Source organism: Phyllostomus hastatus, unplaced genomic scaffold, assembly GCF_019186645.2.
Source record: "Phyllostomus hastatus isolate PE091 unplaced genomic scaffold, TTU_PhHast_1.1 phas_scaffold_1066, whole genome shotgun sequence".
NCBI classification, from domain to species: domain Eukaryota; kingdom Metazoa; phylum Chordata; class Mammalia; order Chiroptera; family Phyllostomidae; genus Phyllostomus; species Phyllostomus hastatus.
The window spans coordinates 14520250-14543777 of NW_025334004.1; the positions used below are offsets into that span (position 1 = coordinate 14520250).

General features: G+C 38.8%; 1 protein-coding gene and 1 pseudogene across 9 annotated transcripts in view; one reads left to right on the forward strand and one right to left on the reverse strand.

Annotated features, from left to right (window-relative positions):
* Positions 1-23528, forward strand: part of GBF1 (golgi brefeldin A resistant guanine nucleotide exchange factor 1) — a 125861-nt gene that overhangs the window by 46076 nt on the left and 56257 nt on the right. The gene's annotated exons all lie outside the window — the stretch shown is intronic.
* On the reverse strand, positions 11552-12026 carry LOC123828998 (annotated as a pseudogene).

Below are 23528 nucleotides of genomic sequence, written 5' to 3' on the forward strand. Positions count from 1 at the left end.
ACCTCTATTATACACTGCTATGTCTAATCATTCTCATTGATCTCTGCAGAGAGTTAGAGGCCCAGACTCTTAGAACTTTTTCTAAGGTCCTACTTTCTAGTGTTCTCTCTGGGCTGTCAATTTTTATCTCTAAAATAAGAAAAGTACACCAAATGATCTCTAATGTCCCTGAAGTCTCAAGATTCTTTGGGTTCATAATCCTGTCACAGTTTAGAAATACTTTCAGAGGGATTCTATTCTTATATGAATGTCATTGCAGTTTATTTGTAATGAAAATTTTAATGTTGGAATATTAAAGAATGTAATTTAAAAAAGAAAATATACTCACTATTTACTTCCATGCATGTTGAGGTAGTTTAACTTTTCAGTTTCTCTTTGTCTTGCTATTGGCCATTAAGGGCAATTTTCAGATGAACCGTGCTTCAAACTGGTTATATAATCTTATAATGGCCATTTAGTTCAAAGAAAATGATTCCAAGATTTTTGTATCTTATAAAATTTTTAATAATTCTTGAAAATGGATTAATATTGCCAGAGTTTCAAGTGAATGTGTTCTACTTTGATTTAAAAATTTTTACTCATTAAACTAACTTACATTTCATATATTAATATATACATGAAGATGTATAAATACATTTCAGTTAATCTTCACAACATTCCTGTGAGTTTGGCATGAGGATGTGGAATAGCAGTCCTCAATAACTATTCTTTCCAACTTCTGGTCAAGATGGCAGCATAGGTACACATGATATTCACCTTCTCCCACAACTACCTCGAAATTACATCTAAACTACAGGATAACCATCATGCATAACCACCTGAAGTATGGCTGAATGGAAGTCCTACAACCAGGAAATTAAAGAAGAAGCCACATTGAAATTGTCAGGAGGGGCTGACTGGCTGGTCCCATATCCATGGGTGGTGGATAAAAATTGGGAGGGATGTCTTGGCTGCAGAGGTCCCCTCTGAGGAGCAAGTGGTCCCAGACCCATACCAGGCTTCCTGGCCCAGGGTTCCAGTGCCAAAAGAGATATCCCCATAACTTCTGGCTGTAAAAACCAGCAAGGATTGAGGCTGAGGGAGACAGAGGGCTTCTGGAGTCCCAGGCAGTTAGTTCCTCCTGGAGAACTTGCACACAGACTTACTTACCTGCACAGACCTGCACACAGAGCTCCAGCTCTGGGGTAGCAGCTTTAAAGGCACCTGGCATCGGGGCAAGACAAAAGTGCTGGTAGAAGCCATTGTTCCTTTGATGAGCCCTTCCTGCAACAGAGCCTGCAGGTGGGCATCATATCTGAGACTTCATCATCCTGGATTTCACTGTTCTCTGTAACCTGGTCATTCTCTGGGTCCCCATCTCACCTAAATTTTGGGCCCACCTAAGCTACTTCCAGTAGCTTTTCCATATGAATGGTCTGTCTTGGCTTATGCTTCAGATTTTCTTAAAATCTCTCAAACAAGCAGCAACTGGCTTTAGTGTGTTTCATACCTCTTGCTAAGTGCACTAGCAGCAGCTGACCTTGGTTTACAACTTGTCCTTACCTGGACACCTCCAAGCCCAGCACAAGTAGCAGCCATATGCAGTTTGATTTATAGCTCATGCCAGTGGCCCCAGGCAGAACACAGGCAATGGTTGGCCTTGGCTTGTACTTCCTGGAAGGCCCCAGAGCCAGAGCACCCAGTGGATAGCTTCAGGCCATACCAAAGCACCACGGTCCAACCACCTCCATAAGCAACACACTCAAGGGGTAGACTCAGTGGGTACCAAAGCCTGGCTGAAGTAAGCCTTGCTGTATGGGATGGGCCTCTGCACAGGTGATTTTCCATGGTAGTTAGTGGTCACAGCCAGTCCTTGCAACTGATTGACCTGGGGGTAGGTCCCTCATATTGGCATGCCAACAGCAATCAAGACTCAACTGTAATAGGAAGGTGTACACAGGCCACAGGGGGGTGCACTTGGAATACCCAGATTGAGTGATCAGGGAGGTTGTGCCATTGGACTCTACAGAACACTTACTACATAAGGCCACTGTAGCCTGGGACACATAGCAGTCCTACCTAATACATAGAAACAGACACAGGGAGGCTGCCAAAATGCAGAGACAAAGAAACATGTCCCAGATGAAAGAACAGAACAGAACTCTAGAAAAAGAACTAAACAAAAGGGAGACAAGTAATATACTAGATGCAGGGTTCAAAACACTGGTTATAAGGATGCTCGATGAACTTATAGGAAGAGTAGTTGAACTTAGTAAGAACTTGAACAAAGAGAAGAAACATAAAAACAGAGATAGAAAAAATGAACCAGTCAGAAATGAAAAGTACATTAACTGAAATGTAGATTATGGGGAATCAACAGTATAGTAGATGAAGCCAATGATCAAATCAGCAATTTGGAATGTAAGGAAGCAAAAAGCACCCAATCAGAACAGAAAAAAGAATTTAAAAATAATGAGAATAGTGTAAGGAAGCTCTGGGACAACTTCAGGTATACTCACATTTGTATCATGGGGTTGCTGGAAGGAAAAGAGAGAATAAGAAATTGCAAACCCATTTGAAAAAATGACAGAAAAGTTCCCTAATTTGCTGAAGGAAATAGACATACAAATTCAGGAAGTGCAGAGAGTCCTAAACAAGATGAGCTCAAAGAGACTTACACCAAAACACATCATAATTAAAACGCTAAAGGTTAAAGAGAATTTTAAAAGCAGCAAGAGAAATAAGTTAGTTACCTATACGGGAGCTCCCATAAGACTGTCAGCTGATTTCTCAGCAGAAACTTTGCAGGCCAGAAGACATTGGCAAGAAATACTCAAAGTCATGGAAAGCAAGGACCTACAACCAAGATTACTGTACCCAGCAAAGCTATCATTTAGAATACAAGGACAGACATAGAGATTCCCAGACAAGAAAAAGCAAAAGGAGTTTATCACCACCAAACAAGTATTAAATGAAATGTAAAGGGTCTTCTTTGAGGAAAAGAAAGGGAAAAAATAAAAATATGAATAATAAAATGGCAATAAGTATATATATCAACAATTGAATCTATACAAACAAACAAACAAGCAGAACAGAAACAGACTCATAGATACAGAGGACATTTTGACATTTGCTGGATGTGGGGAGGTTTAGGGGCAATAGGTGAAAAATGTGAAGGGATTAAGAAGTACAAATTGCCCTGACTGGTGTGGCTTAGTGGATTGAGTGTGGGCCTGCGAACCAAAGGGTCACTGGTTCAATTCCCAGTCAGGGCACATGCTTGGGTGGTTGGCCAGGTCCCCTGTTGGGGACACGCAAGAGGCAACCACATATTGATGTTCCTCTCCCTTCCCTCCTCTCTCTCTAGAAATAAATAAATAAAATCTTTTTAAAAAGAAGAAGTATAAATTGGTTACAGAATAGTTATGGAAATGTAAAGTAGAGCCTAGGGAATATAGTCAGTAATATTTTTAAAATTTTCATTTTAGAGAGAGGGGAGGGGAAGGAGAAAGAGAGGGACAGAAACATTGATATGTGAGAGAAATATCAACTGGTTGTCTTCCATATGCACCCTGACTGGGACTGAACCCACAACCCAGATGTGCGCCCTGACTAGGAATGGAACAGGCGACCTTTCAGTTTGCAGGACAACACCCTACCAACTGAGCCACAATAGCAGGGCCTAATTAATAATATCTGGTAACTATGTAAGGTGTCAGATAGATGTGAGATTTATCAGGATGATCACTTAGTAAGTTATTTAATGTCTAATCAATGGGGTGTACACCTGAAACTAATATAATAATGTATGTCAACTGTAATTGAAAAATAAAAACATGATTTCAAAAAGTACCTGCTGTTGCCCTGGCTGGTGCAGCTCAGTGAATTGAGTACCACCCTGCGAACTGAAATGTCTCTGGTTTGATTCCCAGGGCATATACCTGGGCTGCAGGCCAGGTCCCCATTTGGGGCATGCAAGAGGCAAGCAAGTCTCTTACACGTTAATGTTTCTCTCTCTTTCTCCCTTCCTTCCTCTCTCTCTAAAAATGAATGCATAAAATCTGTTTTTAAGAAAGAATGACACTATTAAAAAACACTACTCTTTTTCATCTTCTGCTACTCTTTAAGAGGCAGCCCCTTTCATCTTTTTTAGCACACTCTTGGCATTTATTTCTACATTTCTAATTAACAAGCTTATATTGCTACTTCTTGGTTTTTCAGTTTTAAGCATGATATTTCAGTCATTTGTTTTATCTCTGTGTTAATGTTTACAAGAATCAAGGTATCTTAGAACTGGATGAGACTTCAGATCCTCCAGTAACCCAAACTCAAAAAACATCACGGACCTAATAGGGAGCAGTGTGGACTGTCGCAAACTGGAAGGCTACACCCATTTAAAGTCATTCAATTCTGTTTTTAACTCCATGTATCAGACATTTGCAATATATGGACCGTATTTGGATCCTGATTCATAAACATAAAACAAAAGTTTATGACAATTATAGAAATCGAATAGTTGCAAACTGAGCACTAACTAAAATTTTGATGCTAAAGCAATGTTACTCTTTTAGATGCAACGATAATGAGGGTATGGTCATGGTTAAAAAGATATGTACAGGATTAGCTACAAAATAAGATGGAAAGGGGAGGGGATAAAAAAACAAGATGAGCTTTGAGTTGCTAATTATTGAGAATGGGTTGGGGTACATGGAAGTTCATTATACTAGCCTCTTTGCTTTTATATAATTTAGAAAATTTTTATAATAAATATTAAGAAATTATGTAGTTCAGAATCTGGTCATCTTAGCATAGGAAAATTAGAATGAGAAGGAAAGGAATCCAGAATAGGCTAGAACAAAGGCACTTCTATTACCTACATTGCTTGAAGATTGTCACCAGACTCTTAATGGTATATTCACTTAAATAGGTATTTATTTGGTTTCTTTTTAAAAAATTTCTTATTATATACACTCATTTGTCTAGTGTATTCTGTTAAATATTCACTTGTGTACTCATTAAGTATTTATTTCTGTTTTTAAAATTTATTGAGAGAGAGAGAGAGAGAAACATTGCTTTGTTGTTCCACTTATTTATGCATTTATTGTTGGCTTCTTGTAAGTGCCCTGACTGGAGATCAAACCAGTAACCTTGGCGTTTTGGAACAACGCTCCAACCAACTGAGCAACCCTGTCAGGGCCCAGCCTTGTCATTTTAGAGGAGAAGAAACTAAAGCATGGAGTGATTATGATTTGACCATGGTCACATAGCTTATTCGTAGGGAAAGCTAGAACTCAGGTCTCCTGATTCTGTATCCCTTGTTTCTTATGAGAAAATTGCCCAAGTGACTTAAATAAGAAAAAAGGATTATGGTTTTGCCTGGCAGTTTTCTGTTTTTTAACCTTAGCTCTTTGTTTTTAGAATACTGGCTAGAGGTTCAGCTTCTCTCTTTTTGTAAGGTGGTGATAGGGATAAAAGATTCAGCCTTAAAGTGTGATGAAAATCCAGGCCTAGGGATGTTTGTATTTCTTAGAATGATAAGGAACTGCAGAGCTTAGGCAAGTTATAAGCATAAAACTTTAGATGAGGCAGGACTGGAGAAATGAACCCTTTGGTTCTCTTTGATCCACAAGTGAGATTTCACTCCCACTGAAAACTATTTCTGTGTGTGGACTTTAATTTTTTAAATGTTTTTTTGGTTTTTGTTTTTTAACTCCAAAGCACTAAGCCAGTAGTGTAGATACACAGACTTGCCAACTGTGATGAATGTATTGCTAAGTAGCTGTGACAGAGCCTTGGTAAAATGCTTTGCTATAGAGCTGTGACTACATTTTGCTTCCAGGTCATGATGGGAAGTAAAGATTTGGGCAGATTTTTTAAATATACGTTTTATTTACATGTTTAATTTAAAAGCCTAATAAACTTGAGCTGACTTTGAGAGAATTACTGCTGTACTGGCAAAGATGCACATAGTAAACATCAGTTGAAGGAAGAGGATTTATAGAAAGCACCAGAAGAAAGTAGAAAAAGTCTTGTAGATAGATGTTAATACTTTTTTCCCCATTCCAGCTTATTCTCCTATTTTTTACCTTCCTACCCTGCACCTGTTTGTTTATATATTTTCTAAGACCAAACAGAGGCAGGAGGGAAGGAAATGATCTTACACAATTCCTTCCAGCAGAGAATTTGAGTTCTTTTAGACTTTAGTTCAATAACCCTTTTGAAGCACACCCTATTTTCCCAAAGAACCAGTCACTTGTCAAGTGTCACAGAACTCAGGCTTTTATGTATTTTTCTTCCTCTCAGGTGTCAAAAGTTATGCAAAATGCCATTTTGAAATTGATACAGATACCTGGAATGGAAGAGTTGGAACTAGCAATTTTTAGAATATATTCTAGATACTGACTAGTAAAGATTTTGCCCTTACCTATGCCTAAGGACTGTTCTAGACTAGAAGATGGATAGATTCTATACCTGAGTCTTCATTCTTATTTTTTAAAAAATAAATAGAAAATTAAAGCTGTTGGCTATCTCTATATTTTAGGTGTAGATCCAGCCACACTATTTAGTATATTATATAATGGCATCAATTCTATTTTAGGAAAGTGTTTGTTTCTTAAACTAGAATATATGTTCCTTGTATTTAGGGGCCATGCCTTTTACGTCTTTCAGAGCTTAATAAATACTGACTTGTATATTTAGTAGGTATTTTGTTTGGCATGATTTTATTGGTTCTATTCAATATAGGACAAGATAATATTATTCTGTTTCAGGAACTTTACATATATTATCTCATTAATCCTTCCAAGAATATTTCAACATAAAATGATCCTTATTTTATAGAAGAGGAAAGTGAGGTTTCAAAAAGTTAAGAACTTATGTAAGATCTCAGTAAGCGGCGAACTGGGATTCTAAACCTAGGACTGTTTCACTGACGATAGCTCATGCTCTTACCTCCATGTCATGCTCCCCTTAGAACTTTGGAATCATTGCTAGAAGTCTTTTTATTTATTTACTTACTTATTTTTACAGAGAGGGGAAGGGAGGGAGAAAGACAGGGAGAAAAACATCAGTGTGTGGTTGCTTCTTGTGTACCCCCTACTGGGGGCCTGGCCTGCAACCCGGGCATATGCCTTGACTGGGAATTGAACCAGCACTCAGTCAACTGAGTTCTCAGGCCAGCACTCAGCCTACTGAGCCACACCAGCCAAGGCTAGAAGGCTAGAAGTCTTAACAAACTATTCTTAGCCTTCTTTTCGGTAAACATGAAACTCATTTATTCTGTTGTTCCAAAAGATCCCTTCATGTTTAAATCAGCATTATAGACTTCTCTTCTGAGAGCCTAAGCTAATAGGGGGCATTATAGCATAGTAGTTAAGAGTATGGATTCTAGAGCCACACTCTAGACCTGGGCTTAAATACTATCCTCACCTTGGTGACCTTCAGTAGGTTACTTAACCTTTATGAACCTCAGCTGCCTTATCTATAAAATGAGAACATTATGGAATACTACTCATAGTATTCCATAAGAGAACAATAAGAAGGAATAAACTATTGATACACGTAAGAGCTTGGATGAATCTCAAAGCCATTATATCAAGTGAGTGACTTCATTATTTGGCATCTGGAAAGGCAAAACTATGGGGACAAGGAACATATTATGTTTGCCAGGGATTAGAGGTCAGGACAAGGTGTGCTACAAAAAAGGGCAATTGAGGGAATGCTTGAAGTGATGGGACTGTTCTGTATGGTGGTGGTTACATGACTTTATTTATATGTTAAAACTAATAACAAAGTACACCAAAAAAAGAAGGAAGTCAATTTATTGTATGTTCACTTTAGAAAATAAATTAAGAGTAAAAAAATGGGGAAAACAGAGATGGTAATAAAACCTTTATTATAAGATCATTGTGAAAATTATAAATAAGATAATGTATCTAAAGTGTTTATCACAGTACCTGATATGTAGTATATGACTAAATGATTGTTTTATTGTTATTTTTATCATTAAAAGTATGATACTAAATTTAGTGACATTCATTGAAAGGACGATGGAATAAACTGTCATACCATCTGCATGGGTACAGTTAGTATACAGTGAGGACAATGAGTAACCATGAGTCAGATGGAGTATGTGTTTTCACATGACTCAGCAAGGGACTTGAGGGCTTCTGGAAGGCAGGGGAAGATTAGGTCTGGTATTTCTGGAGTGTCTTGCAGCTGGCTTCTTTTCGGGCTGTGTGTACAGTTCCCTTGATATTATTCTTCAACAAAATAGCTTTGGTCTTGGAAGCTACAGCTCCTTTCTCTGGCTTCACATTCGATCTGAAATTTTGATTGAGCAAACTGATCAAAGAAAGAGCTGGAAGTGGTTCTCATACTTGGAAGATGGTAATTGGTTTGTATAATAGCTGTGGCTTCCAGAGCCATTTCTTCCCACCAGCCAGTCTCTGGAATAGACACTGACAGTAGCAGGGCAAGCATTATTCAAGAGCTAAAGAAAAAAAAGTTAAAGTCAAAGGGGCATTGTAGTCGTACTACAGTGAAAAAGAGGCTCTAAAGTGAAACCTTGACCTTTCCATCATGTGTAAATTGGTTGTCTTGTACAAGAGCTCAGAACTTGAATCAAAACAAGTTGAATTGATAGTAAAAAGCATTCTGACCTCACAATCCCTGCTACAGTAGTTACTTATTAGTCTTACTAGCCCTTACTGGTCTGTGAATTATATTCATTTTAACTAATGGCACTGGAATTCAGGAAACAGGAAAAATGTTTGGGGTTCTTGGTATAGGACTTTGGTTTAGGAATGACTTACTTTTTTTCCTAATTTCTTTACAGCACTGACACTAAGTTTCAAGCAAAGCTTTATCATTTGATTTGTTGCTTTCATAGCTTGTCTTTCTTATATATATGTGGCTAAGTCATTGATTGTTATAAGGAACATTATTTTTTTCTAGATTGTGAGGAGTCAATGCCAGTGTGACTAGTCTGTTGATTTGCTTTGTTTTGGGTTTTGGTTTTTAGTTTCCTAGGAGTTATGGTGAGTGGTTAGTTAGAACAGTGGTTTAAAATATAAGATCGGTAGTTTTAAAAATCATCATGGTAAGTTGCACATCTCTGAATATACTAAAAAAATTGAATTATATACTTTAAAGGGGTAAATTATATGGTATATGAATTATATCTTAATAAAGTTGTTACAAAAAAAAATGCCATACCAAAAAAATCATTATACTGATCTGTGACCTCTTAATGGAAGGATTTGGACTGAGGACTTCTTAAAATGGTCCCTGGCTGGGTAGCTCAGTTGGTTAGAGCATCATCCCAATATGCCAAGGTTGCGGGTTCAATCTCCAGTCAGGGCATATACAAGAATCAACAAATGAATGCATAAATAAGTAGAACAACAAATTCATGCCACTCTCTCTCTCCCTCCCTCCCTCCTTCCCCCCTCTCTCTTTCTCCCTCCCTCCCCCTTCCACTCCCTCTAAAAAAAAAATGATTAAAAAGGAACTTTTCAAAATGGGACTAAAGTCTTAATCAGTGTCCTGAGATCATCTCAAGGACTATGGATTATGGAATATTAAGTGACTTTTCTGAACAGCTCTTTTACTTTGTCTACTAAGGAAATAACAATTCCGGTAATGGTGGCACAGAAGTTGGTAATTTTGTAAGGGTCCAGGAGTATAAGGAACATCATTTAGAGTCAAATAGTGATTCTCAACTGGGTGATTTTGCCTCCCAAGGGAAATCTGACAATATCTTGAGGCATTTTTGGTTGTCAACACTGGGAAGAGAGGTGTACTACTGTTATATAACAGAGAGAGGTCAGGTGGAATGCTGCTGAACATCCTACAGTGCACAGAATATGATATGGCTCAAACTATTATTAGTGACAAGGCTGAAAAACCCTGGTGTAAAATTTACACTTATGTTTTCTTCTAAAAGTTTTATAGTTTGAGCTCTTACATTTAATTTAGGTCTTTGACACATTTTGAGTTAACTTTTGTATATGCGGTGAGGTAGGGGTCCAACTTCATTCTTTTGCATGTGGACATCTTGTAAAAAAGACTATCCTGTATTTATAGAATGGTCTTGGCACATTTGTCAAAATCAATTGAGCATAAATGACTGGTGTAAATGACTTTGATATCTACCATATTTTTGCTAGAAAATCCTTCCTAAAGTCATAGATAATCTTGATGACTCTGTTATGCTTCAGCTATCTGAAGAGTAACCCAGAGTATTGCCATATAGGTGCTGCTGTGCCTGAATGAGAACAGGTTAAGGGTTATGGTGTCTTTAAGCTTCCTCCTCTGATATATTCAGGCAACTCATACCGTGCAGCCGCAGGGTTCCCCAGGCTAAGGGGTAGCATTAAAATTGGGAAGAACCCTAATGATCATTTGACCTAATTCTCTATCAAGTACTCTGGATTCCGTCTAACATTTTTTTTTAAGATTTTATTCATTCATTTTTAGAGAGAGGAAGTGGGAGGGAAAGAGAGGGTGAGAAACATCAATGTGAGAGAGATACATCAGTTGGTTGCCTATCGCGTGCCCCCAACTGGGGACCTGGCCTGTAACCCTGGCATGTGCCCTGGTTGGGAATTGAACCAGTGACCTTTCAGTTCTCAGGCCAGCACTCAGTCCACTGTGCCACACAAGCCAGGGCTGTCTAACATTGTTTATGACACATTTTAATATACAAGGCAAGTACCCTTTCAGTACCTAACTGTTTCAAAAATTTTCTTAGCTATGCTTATCTGAATGTTTTATATACATTATTTTATTTAATTCTGAGGCAAGCCTATGAGTTTTGGTTATTAAAATCTCTATTTTACAGATGTGGAGACTGAGGCTTAGAGAAGTTTATTTGCCATGGTTACACCAGAACTGGAATTTCAATATAGATCTTTTTGACTCCACAGCTACTGCCTTTAGAGAGCATATAATGAAGTCTCCATCTTCACATAAAATTGAGTTCTTCTAATGGAAATAAAATAACTACAAAAACATATGCAAACAGAAAAATGGAATATGAGATTTAAGTTTAAGCCAATATATTCTAGGAGGGAAAATCTAAACTATATATGAGTCATTAACCTTTTATAGGGAAAAGGAGTGTAGACTGTTCTCTGAATACACTGGTTTCTGATTTGCTCTGTTGTTAAAGAGGTCCTTACAATAGTGGGCTTTGTCCTACAGGATTTGAAAACAAAATTGTAGCATGCCAACACCTTAAGTACCCTGTGAGGTTCTGGTTGCAGCATCTGAGAGAAGTCTGAAAAATATTCAGAGAAGGGTAAAGTAAAATAAAAAAGGAACTTCTAAGTCTTAGAATATTAGAATTCTGGAACATAATCTTTAAAAAAAAATTATTGACACTCTAACCAGCAGTTCTTTATTAGGACTCCTGCCCAGCTCACACAGGAGAACAGGACTGGTCAGGGAGCACTGAGAAATGGGCATGGAGAGCAAGGTGTGAGGCAGGCAGGTCCACCTTGCGAAGGACACCCTGGCCACTGTGGTAGGTGCAGGGTCCTGTCCAGGGAGGACACAGCTGTTGGTATCCTCAGGAGCAGCCAGCCCCTTGAACCTTTCATTTCCTCAAGAGCGCCTCCTTCAGGGCCCAGTAGGCCTTGTCCAGGCAGTTGTTGATGGTGATCAGGTCAAACAGGCTGAGCTCTTGCTGCTTTCCAAGTCTGCTGGGGCAGCGGCCAGCCACTTGGCCAGGCTCTTCTCTATCTTCATGTTCTGCTGCCACATCCTCTGCCCCTGGACTTGCAGTGAAGGTGGCTACACAAAGATGGGTCTCAGATCAGTCTTCTTTATGTTACGTACAACCATGTTCCACTGCATTACCTCCCTGGTCACAAAGTAAAGTAGTAATCTTTGCTATTCTCCTTTTTGAGGCCTCGGATCTTTTGTGGTGTGGGACACACTGAACCTGAAGATGCTGCTATGCTCTTGCAGGAGTCTCTTGAGAAGGGTACTCTCTTCCTAGCCTAAAATGGTCCACTCAGTATGATAGGCCTTGGTCCTGACATCCCTTGGGGATAAGTGTCAGGCTGCTTCCCCTCTCTGCCCCTCTGTATCCTTCAAGGTCCACAGTGGCATCCAACATGAAGTCCACATTACCAGCCTTTAATATGACATCCAATGGGGTGTGGCCAGCAGGTTCTGCAGCCTGCGGGAGTGAGGGGAGAGGCAGGCTGAGCCAGTGCCACACCAGCCCACCTCTACTTGCAGGGCTAACATCTGTGCCTGGAACAAAAGCTTGATATTGGAATTAAGTATAAGAAAAAGTTTCTCCTTGTGTAGTTGTAAGTAAATTTATAAAGTTTTATACAAGAGATTGATTTAAGAAAGATTGAAATCAGATGTTCTGATCTGTGGTCTTGCAATGGAATTCAAGGACTTAATAGACACCCTGAAATTATATGTAAAAATTGTGTGTGTGAGGCCTGTCCAGAAAATATCCAGCCATGTGCTATGAAAAAATAGAGACATTTATTGAAGGAAGATACAAGATGCAAGAAACATGGTACATAGGACAATGATACCTCAGTCCCCTTCAAAGTAGGCACCTTGGGATCTCACATAGTTCTCCCAATTGCCATGAGCTGCCCCATCGTATTTTCCTGAATCTCATTGATGGTCTGAAATCTCTTCCCTTTGAAAGGTGATTTTAGTTTTGGGGAAAACCAGAAGTCACAATGCACCAAAACTAGGCTATAGGGGGTCTGAGTCACCTGGATGATTTGATGTTTTGCAAAAAAAACTCTGCATGAGATATGATGCATGAGAGGGCGCATTGTCGTGACGAAGCTGCCAATCACCAGTTGCCCATAGCTGCAGCCTTCTGAATCATCTGAGTAGTTTCCACAGAGGAATGTTCAAGCTCAGCACAAAATTTAATGCCGATTCGTTGCTTTATTCACTTGGTCATTTTGAATGTGACAGCCACACAGCACACATGCTTGGTCAATGGCGTCTACCTCCCCCACTGACTAGTACAGTGAAGTTGTCATTGTTCACACATGCACTTTCCAATTCACTCTCCTTGGCTGCCAGGTTACACTGATGTGCAAACTGTTTTTGTTACATTAACAATGGCTGGACTTTTTCTAGACAGACCTCGTATGTACACACACTTTTCTGGGGAGAAGATTCATGTTTTATCAGCATCTCAGAGGGATCATTACATTCTACATTTAAAAGCTCTGTGAACTTGGGCAAGTAACTTTACTTTTTTGTGCTTCATTTACTTTCACCAGTAAAACAATGGAGCTATCCTGTCATCCTTAGTTTCTTTCCATCCCTGGTGTTAAGACTTCCTTTTCTCTATGAATTGGCATTCTTGGTTCCACATGCCTGAGAAAGTGTTAGCTTTAAACTCAGTAGCCTTAGTGAAATAGTATTAAGAGGTACCACTGCACTTCTAATTATGAATAGTATCTCTTTCCTAGCTTTAAAAGTTGAAGTCCTTTCAATCATGTTTCTCTTCTAAAGATTACTTCAATAGGTTTTTATTTAATGTCTTCTGTATGCCAGACACTTTTGGGTGCTTTGTGGAATACAAAGATAATCACATTTAATGAGTGTCATGTACTGTTCTGGACAGGTAAAGAATAAAAGGTCAGCATTCCTGTGGAAAGAATGGATGTAGGACAATGCAAGGTGTGGGCAAAAGCAAGGAATTCAGTGGGAGTGAAAGGTAATAGGTATGTTGGATTCATGTTATAGAGAGCCTTAACTGCCAACAGAGGGAAAAGCCCTTAGGTATAATGAAAAGAGACCTAACTGGATATCTGAAGACTTGAAATAGAGATTGGCCAAATCTGAAGACTTGAAATAGAGATTGGCCTTTGTCATAATTATGTGTGTAATCTTGAGTAAATGACTTAACTTCTCTCTTGACTTGAATTTCAATACATACACTCACAAAATTCGCTAAAAAATACCATGCATATCCAGAAATCAAAGGCATTTTTGTATACCAACAATGAAATGGCAGAAGCAGAAAGCAAGAAAAAAAAATCCCATTTGATATAGCAAAAAGAAAAATAAAATACCTAGGAATAAACCTAACCAAGGAGGTTAAAGACCTGTATGCAGAAAGCTACACAACACCGAAGAAAGAAATCAAGGAAGACACAAACAAATGGAAATATATACCGTGTTCATGGATCAGAAGAATTAACATCATCAAAATGTCCATGCTATCCAAAACAATTTACAGATTCAATGCAATACCTATTAAAGTACCAATGGCATATTTCACAGACATAAAACAAACACTTCAAAAATGTATGTGGAACCATAAATGACCCCGAATAGCTGCTGCAATTTTGAGAAAGAAGAGCGAAGTAGGAGGGATCACAATACCTGATACCAAACTGTATTACAAGGCCACTGTAATCAAAACAGCCTGGTATTGACATAAAAACAGGCACATGGACCAGTGGAACAGAACAGAGAGCCCAGAAATAAACCTAAGTCTCCATGGTCAATTAATATTCGACAAAGGGGGCAGCAACATAAAATGGAATAAAAATAGCCTCTTCAACAAATGGTGTTGGGAGAACTGGACAGCTACGTGCAAAAAAAATGAAACTCGAGCACCAACTTACACCATACACAAAAATAAATTCAAGGTGGATAAAAGATTTAAATATAAGTTGTGACACCATTAGAGTCTTAGAGGAGAACATAGGCAGGAAAATCTCAGATATTTCATGCAGCAACAATTTTACTGATATGTCCCCTAGAGCAAGGGACATAAAGGAAAGAATAAACAAATGGGATCTCATCAAAATAAAAAGCTTCTGCATGACTAAAGAAAACAGTATTAAAATAAAAAGAGAATCAACCATAGGGGAAAACATATTTGCCAATGATACCTCAGACAAGGGTTTAATCTCCAAAATATATAAAGAACTTATACGACTCCACTCTAAGAAGACAAGCAACCCAATTAAAAAAAAGTGGGCAAAGGACTTGAACAGACACTTCTCCAAGGAGGACATACAGAGGATCCAGAGACACATGAAAAGATGCTCAATATCGCTAGCTATCAGAGAGATGCAAATTAAAACCACAATGAGATACCACTTCACACCAGTTAGAATGGCCATCATAAACAAAGCAACAAACAACAAGTATTGGAGAGGTTGTGAAGAAAAGGGAACCTTAGTGCACTGTTGGTGGGATTGCAGACTGGTACAACCACTATGGAAAACAGTATGGAATTTTCTCAGAAACTAAAAATGGATCTACCTTTTGACCCAACAATTCCACTGCTGGGATTATATCCTAAGAACCCTGAAGCACTAATCTGAAAGGACCTATGCACCCCAATGTTCATAACAGCACAATTTACAATAGCCAAGTGCTGAAAGCAACCTAGGTGCCCATCAGTAAATGAATGGATCAAAAAACTATGGTACATTTACACAATGGAATTCTATGCAGCAGAAAGAAAGAAGGGGCTTCTACCCTTTGCGACAGCGTGGATGGAACTGGAAAGCATTATGCTAAGCAAAATAAGCCAGGTGGTGAAAGACAAATACCATATGATCTCACCTTTAACAGGAACCTAAACAACAAAACAAACAAACAAGCAAAATATAACCAAAGACACTGAAATAGAGGACAGGCTGACAGTGTCCAGAGGAGAGAGGGGAGGGAATTTCAGGAGAATTTCAGGGGAAAAGGGGAAGGGTTTACAGGAACAAGTATAAAGGACACATGGACAAAAACTAGGAGGGGTGGAAATGGGAGGAAGGTGGGGAGGGCTTGGTGGGTGGGCTGGGATGGGAAGTAAAAGATAGAAAACTATACTTAAACAACAATTAAAATAAAAATTTAAAAAAATGGTCGATGATAAAAGCACTCCTTTTGTTAAAAAAATAGCATGCTGCCTCATGGTATTTTTCTAAAATTCTATTATTCTTTTTAATTCAGTTAGAAGTGGGAAATAATTGAAGGTTTTTGAGCATGGTAATTTTTATCGGCAGAATTATTGCTGCTTTACTACTTGGAGGCTCCTGTTAATGCCGTTTCTTCCACTGTTGTGTGATTGCTCTGGAGGTACTGTCACTTTAGATAATTCTTGATGTGGTCAAGGAGGTGGCTATCATTATCATTATTAGTTTATATTATCAAGAACATAGGAATTACCTGGTGTTTGTTCTTGAATTAGATCTGAAGCTAGTCTTGTTTCCTCATGTTATCAGTCACTGACCTGTGAGCTCGACCAAATGTCTAGAGTTTGGGCAGCAGGTAAGTGCTGACATTTTGATGGCCACATCATATTTCAGGGATCTATGAGAAGGCCTATAATGACCATGGAAAGCCAGCCAAGAATCTCCTTGCCATGGACAAATGGGAGTAGTTACTAAATTTAGCTGACATTAAGCTGCAAATTATTTGAAAGGTGGAAAAGGATTCTATTCAGAGGCTATCTAGAATTTCCATTTACTAATCAGGCCTGTGTGCTGTAGGGACTTTCATCCCAGGAAAAGTATTGCTTTCTCTCTTCCTCTTTCCCCACACTTTGTCCCTGTTATATTGGGAAGGTGATTTGTAGCTCTTATTGGGACCTGGCACTTTAGTGCTTCCTGCTATTCTTAGATGCCAAGGGCCTCAGGATGATAGAATCAGAAGTTGGAACTGCTGGTTAAAAATTGGAATATGAGCTTATTTGGACTCGAGTTTTATCCAGAGAATGATAGAGATATGTATGAAGTACAGTACACTCCTGATTTTTGAAAGGAATGTTTCTAGCAATATTCACAAATCACCAAACTTGGCAAACAAACAAACAAAAAATCTCTGTAAGAACTTATATCATCAATAAGGGCAGGTTTTTCCAACAGAAAGTTGGACAGACTTGAACAGATACCTCACAAATGAGTATATCTGAATAGTCAATAAACATAAGAAAAGGCGCTCAATTTCATTAGTTGTTAGAGAAATTCAAAGCCACAGTGGAATACTACACATAGAGTAGAATGACTAAAATGAACTGATACCCTTGTACCCTGTAAGCCAGCAATTCCATATCTAGAAATACACACTATAGGAATTTATACATACGTTCACCAAAAGATGTGTATAGGAATGTTTATAGCAATGCTAGTCATAAAAGTCAAAAAAGAGGAACTATCCAAATGTCCATTAGAAATAAAATGGATAAGTAAAATGTGGTGTATCCTCACAGTGGAATACTACACAGCAAGTAGAATTTAGTGAGCTACAACATATTACAACACAAATGAAATTTTTTAGAGTAATATTGAGCAAAGGGACCCAAACACAAAGGAGTCCATACTACATAATACCATTTATATATTAAGTGCTTTTTATTGATTATGCAAGGCAAATCAGTGGCATTAAAAGTCAAGATAATGGTTACCTTTGGAGGGATTGTGACAGGAAGAAGTCATGATAGGAATTTCTAGGTGCTGGTAATATTCTGGGTGCTGGTGGTTAAGTTTGTAAAAATTCATCGAGCTGTATATTTAATGATGTTATATATGTTAACAGTTTCTTAAAATGTGGAGGATGGGCTTAAATTTGTAGATGCTGAGCAGTTTTTCAGGTTTACTCACAAGCTAAATAATTTACTGGTACAAATTAGCCTCAGTGCAGTATTCAGACGTTTGTCTCAGAAGAGTTATTGATTGCAATTGATCTTGGATCTTCAGAGCGCCTCTTAGTAGTTGAAATAGTAAATATTAAGTCTTTGGATGCAAGGGTATATATTATTTTGGTCATCAATACTGATAAGATGGCCTTTTGGGGACTGAGTGTAAGATCATTGAAATGAAATGGCAAGAGGTGTTCTACTATTTTCCCCCGATAATACTGACTTTTCCCCTTCATCAGAGTTAGGCTCCAGAGGTTGTAAATAAGAAGTTTACTGTTTCTCTTTAGGCAGCTCAGTTTGTGGCCTTCTTAGCTTTGCCTCATTATCCTCCTTTGTAAGACATTGCTTGCCCACCTTCCATGGCTGCTTCCATGGCGGCTCTGGTGCACTATATTTATTTCAGTTAGGTTGCCGTTTTTATTCTTTTGAGAATTTTTGGTCTTTCTAGTTATGATTTTTATGTATCCTTGTTTGTGGATCTGGAACTTAATTATTAGTTTTATTAATTTTTTTTTAATTATTAGTTTTAGAGTAAAAGGTAAGGTATATTTTGTTCTTTTGAGTTTTCTCCCTATTCTAGATCTGCGGTTATAAGACTTTAATCAGAGGCTAATTTAGTGATGCTGGGTTAGTCTTAGAAATTGCCTTCAGTTCAAGTTTAATTTATTCTGTGTTTCTGTGTTATGGACAAATCTCATTTTATGATTCTTGGTTTACATTTGTATAATTTAGGAAAATATGACAACCTATATTTTAGATACATATATATTTATAGAAATATATATACACACATAGTTTTTTCTATTGGGCTTAAAGAGTTGTGTTGGATATTGTGGCATTGGAAAGAGGCCATGTGGATAGTTATGTGATTTAGGCAAATTTGTAGTTGACAGAAGTGGTAAATTGAAAAAGTGGTAGGGTACACATGTTTCTTATTTAAATCTAGCCTATTACTACTATTTAATGTGAGAGTAAAAAAGTGTCAGTAGCTCAAAAAGGCAAAAGCATCCTGACAGATTGGAAAAAGTTGTGCCTGGTGTTCTGTTGACCAAAAGGAGGTTATATTTTCAGACTAGCTTCCTGAGATGAAATTGAAGTCGTACACCTGCCCCTGCTTATTCTTCTTAGCCCTGATTTTAGTTTTTCAGATCTTCCCTATTAAATATTATATTAGCATTGAATATTTCAAAGTCAGCTATACTTGTATTGATTGAGATTCCTGTTAATCTGTGTTAGATTTCTGGTTTCTGTTAGGTCATTTCTACTACTGGCTTCCCCTAAAATAGAAGCATGCATACATGCTTGCATTCTGGTGAGTATAAGCATTAGGGTGTTTTCCTGGGACTGTTAGAAAACCTTGTAGTGGAGTTAACCTAGGAGAGATTTGAGGTTTGCAGATAACTGAGGAGGGGAGAGTTGGTTAGTTTGTGGCCTCTATACCAAGACTGTTCTTTATCAGCCCCAAGCTGCAGGGGCTGGTAAATCAACCCCTTGAGGAAGGGGTTGATTTTCTATTTATTAGAAGTGACATGAGCAGTGGGGCAGTGGCAAAGAGGCCATGTTGCTCTTACTAAATATACATCTCTGACAGTTGGATAATAGGTTCCAGGAAGTTCAGTGGAAAATTAAAACAAAGCAACATTTATAGCTGACTGAACTTGAAAAGCCATTTTGGTGTTGAATGGCAAATATGTAGACTTCAGCATTCCTGGAGCCTGATGCATCCTGCTGGATGGCCCCGTTCCTGTGTACATGATAGCCTGGGGACTCAGCAGTATGCAGGGTGCTCTTTTTTAGAGTGTTTTGAGGAAAGAAAGTTTGCTGCTGGTTTCAGAAGTCCCCTTCCCAAAGATTTTTGCAACACGGGTTCCTGATGTATGGGGAGCATCTTTCCTCTAATGGTTTGAGGACTTCTTTGTTAGAAGGACAGGAATGTCTGGCAAGGGACAGAGGAGCTCTTAAGTACTATAAATACTCCTGGTCATTCTTCATTGGGACTGAAGCTTTAAGCCAGGGGTGTCCAACTTGCAGGCCACATGTGGCCCAGGATGGCTGTGAATGCGGCCCAATACAAAATTGTAAATTTACTTAAAACATTACTTAGTTTTATCACTAAGTTTTATTACTTATATATGTACATTTTCTATATTAATGGTCACAAACTTGGGACCTGCTTGACAATTTTAAAAGATTATCGAAAGGGCTGCTGCATAATTAGTGTTATTATGTGAAGACTTTTTTGCTTATCTGTGGTGGCAGATATCACGAAAATTATGCACAGACCTTTGTTTTTTTGTTCATCAGTTTTTGTTAGTGTTTGTGTCTTTAATGTGTTGTCCAAGACAGTTCTTCTTCCAGTGTGGTCCAGAGATGCCAAAAGGTTGGACAGCCCTGTGTCTAAGCAGATTGCTGTGGAGTATACATGTGATCTTAATATGGTAACACTTCTGATTAATGTCCCTAGCTGTCATGAGGCCACTGGCTTAAGCCTTAAGTTGGGCTGATTGGCTAAAAAGAGGGCTTTGGACTCTATATGCGGGGTGGTTATTTTCTTGGAACCAGGAAGGGGACTTGCAGGGATAGGAAGGTGAAGAAATGGTACAGGGTACATAGGTAGAGAGAAACAATTGAGCCTTCTTCAATTATCAAGAAGAGTTCCTGCATATACTCATCTTTTTCTCCAGGATGGTGTCCTGTTGCTGTTCTGAAGGGAACTTAGGAGCTTTAATTTGGTTAGGGTGATAAAGCTTCTGTCATTTAACCCCATCAACCCCTTGGGAACTTCATGCTAACCAGCCTGGCTATCAGGAAAACATGAATTGTGGGTATGGATCTAATTTTCTTCTGTAACCATTCAACTGAACTGCCTTCGTTGTCTGTAGAATAAACAATTTCTGTGCTCTGTGAGCTTCTCCAAGTTGAACTACACCAGTAGAACTGAGGATTGAGTTTATAGGTTCCCTAGTTTGTCAGGGCATTCTCCCAGCAAATGAGTTTTCTCCCCTTGCATCTTAACTAGAAAACAGAAATCTAGCCTTAACAATTTCCTCAGCTCCTCCTTTACTTAATGAAGAGCTTGAGTGGGCCCTACTTTTAGATATGGTTCCTTGTTATGGTGGAATGTTTATAAACTTAGAAAATGTTAAATCTCTTTCTGCCCCTACTCTGCTGTGGGGTTGAGGCATAATACATTTAATGGGTTTCTTCCCTTCTCAGCTGTAGCCACGGCAGCTCTGTGCTTAGATTGCTTAGCAAGCATTTATAAACCTGATAACCTGGCACCAGGCCTTTGGTTCACTTATATTTTAATGTTATTGAAGTTTAGCTTTTAGTTCATAGGGACCTAACTATTTTAGTTGGCAATTGTATACATTGCGAGAGAATCTTAGTGGCTGATCCACTGTTGCCTATGCAGTATAAAGGGTTTTTAACTGTAGTAAAACCATTCTTTTGGCAATCCTAGACTGTGAATCTGTGATGCAGCAAGATAGAAACACCTGTTTCTCTTTGGTTTCTCTAGAAGAAACAACTGTGCTCATGGTGTTTTTCTCAAGTTCCTGCAGTCTCTGAGAAAGAAAGAGGTTTCCAGTGAGTTGAGTTTAATTATGGCCTATTGCTTTTTCCTAAGCTGGTTAAAGCAAAGATGTGCCTTGCCCTGTGGAGATCTGAGGCTTGGCTAGGCTCATCTTGGTGGTCTCCTAATGGTGAAATTAGGGCCAAGGCACAAGGAAATGTGGGTTCCTATTATGTCCTGTGGATATAGTTCTTCCTAGTCAGTGCTTACTTTGTCAGGACCAAGAAAGTAGTTCTGAGTGTGTACTCCAGAGGCTTGCACAGGAGTAGCAAGCTGTGGATGCTCAAGAAGAGGAATTGTGCAATTAGGCAAAGGAAAGATTTCATGACTTGAAAGCAGGCGTCTTGTATTGTGGAGACCAGGTTATTTTCCCACTTTGTTAGAAGAGACACTACACCAAGAAGCTTCATATTCTCCTGAGTACACACAAGTCCAAACTGCAGTTAGTAGATTTATGAGGTGTGGGCCCTTACGTGACAGAAAATAAAACCGGCTGCTGTGTAGTCCGGTAAAATACTTGTGCCATCTCGGTGGTGTGGGTTACAGGAGAAGATGGAGAGGGCTAGGTGCCCTCCCTTGCTAGGGCTCAGCTGCCCCAAATACTTGTGATATTATGGGTTATTTATGAGGTCGTCTGGGCTGGGATTCTCTGCCCTACACCCTGGTAGGTGAAGATTTGCAGGCCAAATGTAGAAGCCCTCATTAATCTTCCTGGTTTTGTTAAGGATTTCTTGCCAGCCACAGCTCCTGTTGGAGAATGAACTGGCCTTTCCCACTGAACTGCAATGGCTCAGATTAGTATTAATCCTTTTAATGCTGCAGTTCATGATATAGTCATTAGGTGACTTGGAACTAATCCTGTCCACCTAACTAGTGTGATTTATTAAATACACATGGAGATCGAGTCTGAATACAGCCAGGCAGAATCAGCAGCAAATAAATACCTCTGTGTATCTATATTAATGCTGTTTTATTGGGACACAATTGCAGGCTGGGCTGGGGAGAAACAAGGGGGAAAGGAGGCAGAGCTCTCTGATCAACAGCATTTCCCCACCCCTAGCCTTTACGTGGTAGAACCTATAAAAACTCTAAAGACATATGCCCAAACTAAGGAGGAAGAATTTCCTCAAACATGTCAATTATTTGAATGACTTTCTTCCTTTAGGTTTTAAAGTAGCTATTGAAATAGAACTTCTCCATGACTAAACTTGCTTAGATTCTTTTGAGTTCTTGATCAGTAGATACCTGAAGCAGGACACTTGGCACACTGGTCTATCTCCTCTCCTGGCTTAATGGCTTAAATTTTTCTTTTTGAAAGGGGCAAGGAGGTAGAGCAGCCAAGCCTGCCATACAACAGTTCTCTTCTTTGATATACTTGCCCAAGCTAGTAGAAGCATAATTTCTTTTGTAAAGAATTGAGGTTTATAATTTTCCTTTCTCATATCTCCTTTTCCTCTCCCTCTTTGCTCTTTTAGCAGACATGGCATTAATATGAAAAAACATCTACCTAGCTGGCTTCGCTTAATCAGACAACTCTGACATTTGTAAAACCTCTCATTAACATTTTCCCCAAAGAGCACAAAATGGCCTCTCCTCCTCCTCCCCTTCCAGTACAGCCACCTCAAAGTTTAGGCTGCTTTCCGTCACCATTGGCAGCCTGTTCTCAGAGATGTTGCTTCTGTAAATTTTCACTCTTGGCCAACAGCTAGTGGTCACATATGGGGGGACCTTCTGTTTGGATGCGATCCAATTCCCTGTAAACATTACTTTTTATGACTTTTCCTGGAAATGACAAAAATCTTCGATAGGAAAATTGGGGTATGGATTTCTTTAGTACTTCCCTCTGTGACCTTTTTCAGCTAATTCCAAAGTATTGGTTGAACAGTACTATGTCCATGGTCCTCAACTAGACGCTATTAATACAAAACCAAAGAAGCTTTGTCCCTCTCTGCCTTCCAGGAGCTGACAGACTACAGCTGGTTATTCCATAAACCAGAATCCTCAACTAAACTAAAGCAACAGCACTCTAGAAGCAACAGCACTCTAGAAATACCAAGAAGGAAGAGATTAATTCTGATAGGAAGAAATCAAGGATGGTTTTTGCTGAAACTAAGGAAGTGAGTAGTGAGAAAACCAGACCTAGATTCTAGGGATGATATTGGTTTTCTTACTACCTTCAAAGCACACACCTTGTGTATCCTGAACCAATGGATGAGAACTAACCCAGAATTGGGATCTTAACATATCATGGTGACAGTGGTGCTTCCTACTTTACTGTAAGGTTGGCATTGGTAATCCTCTTTATTGCTTGTACTCCTCAGT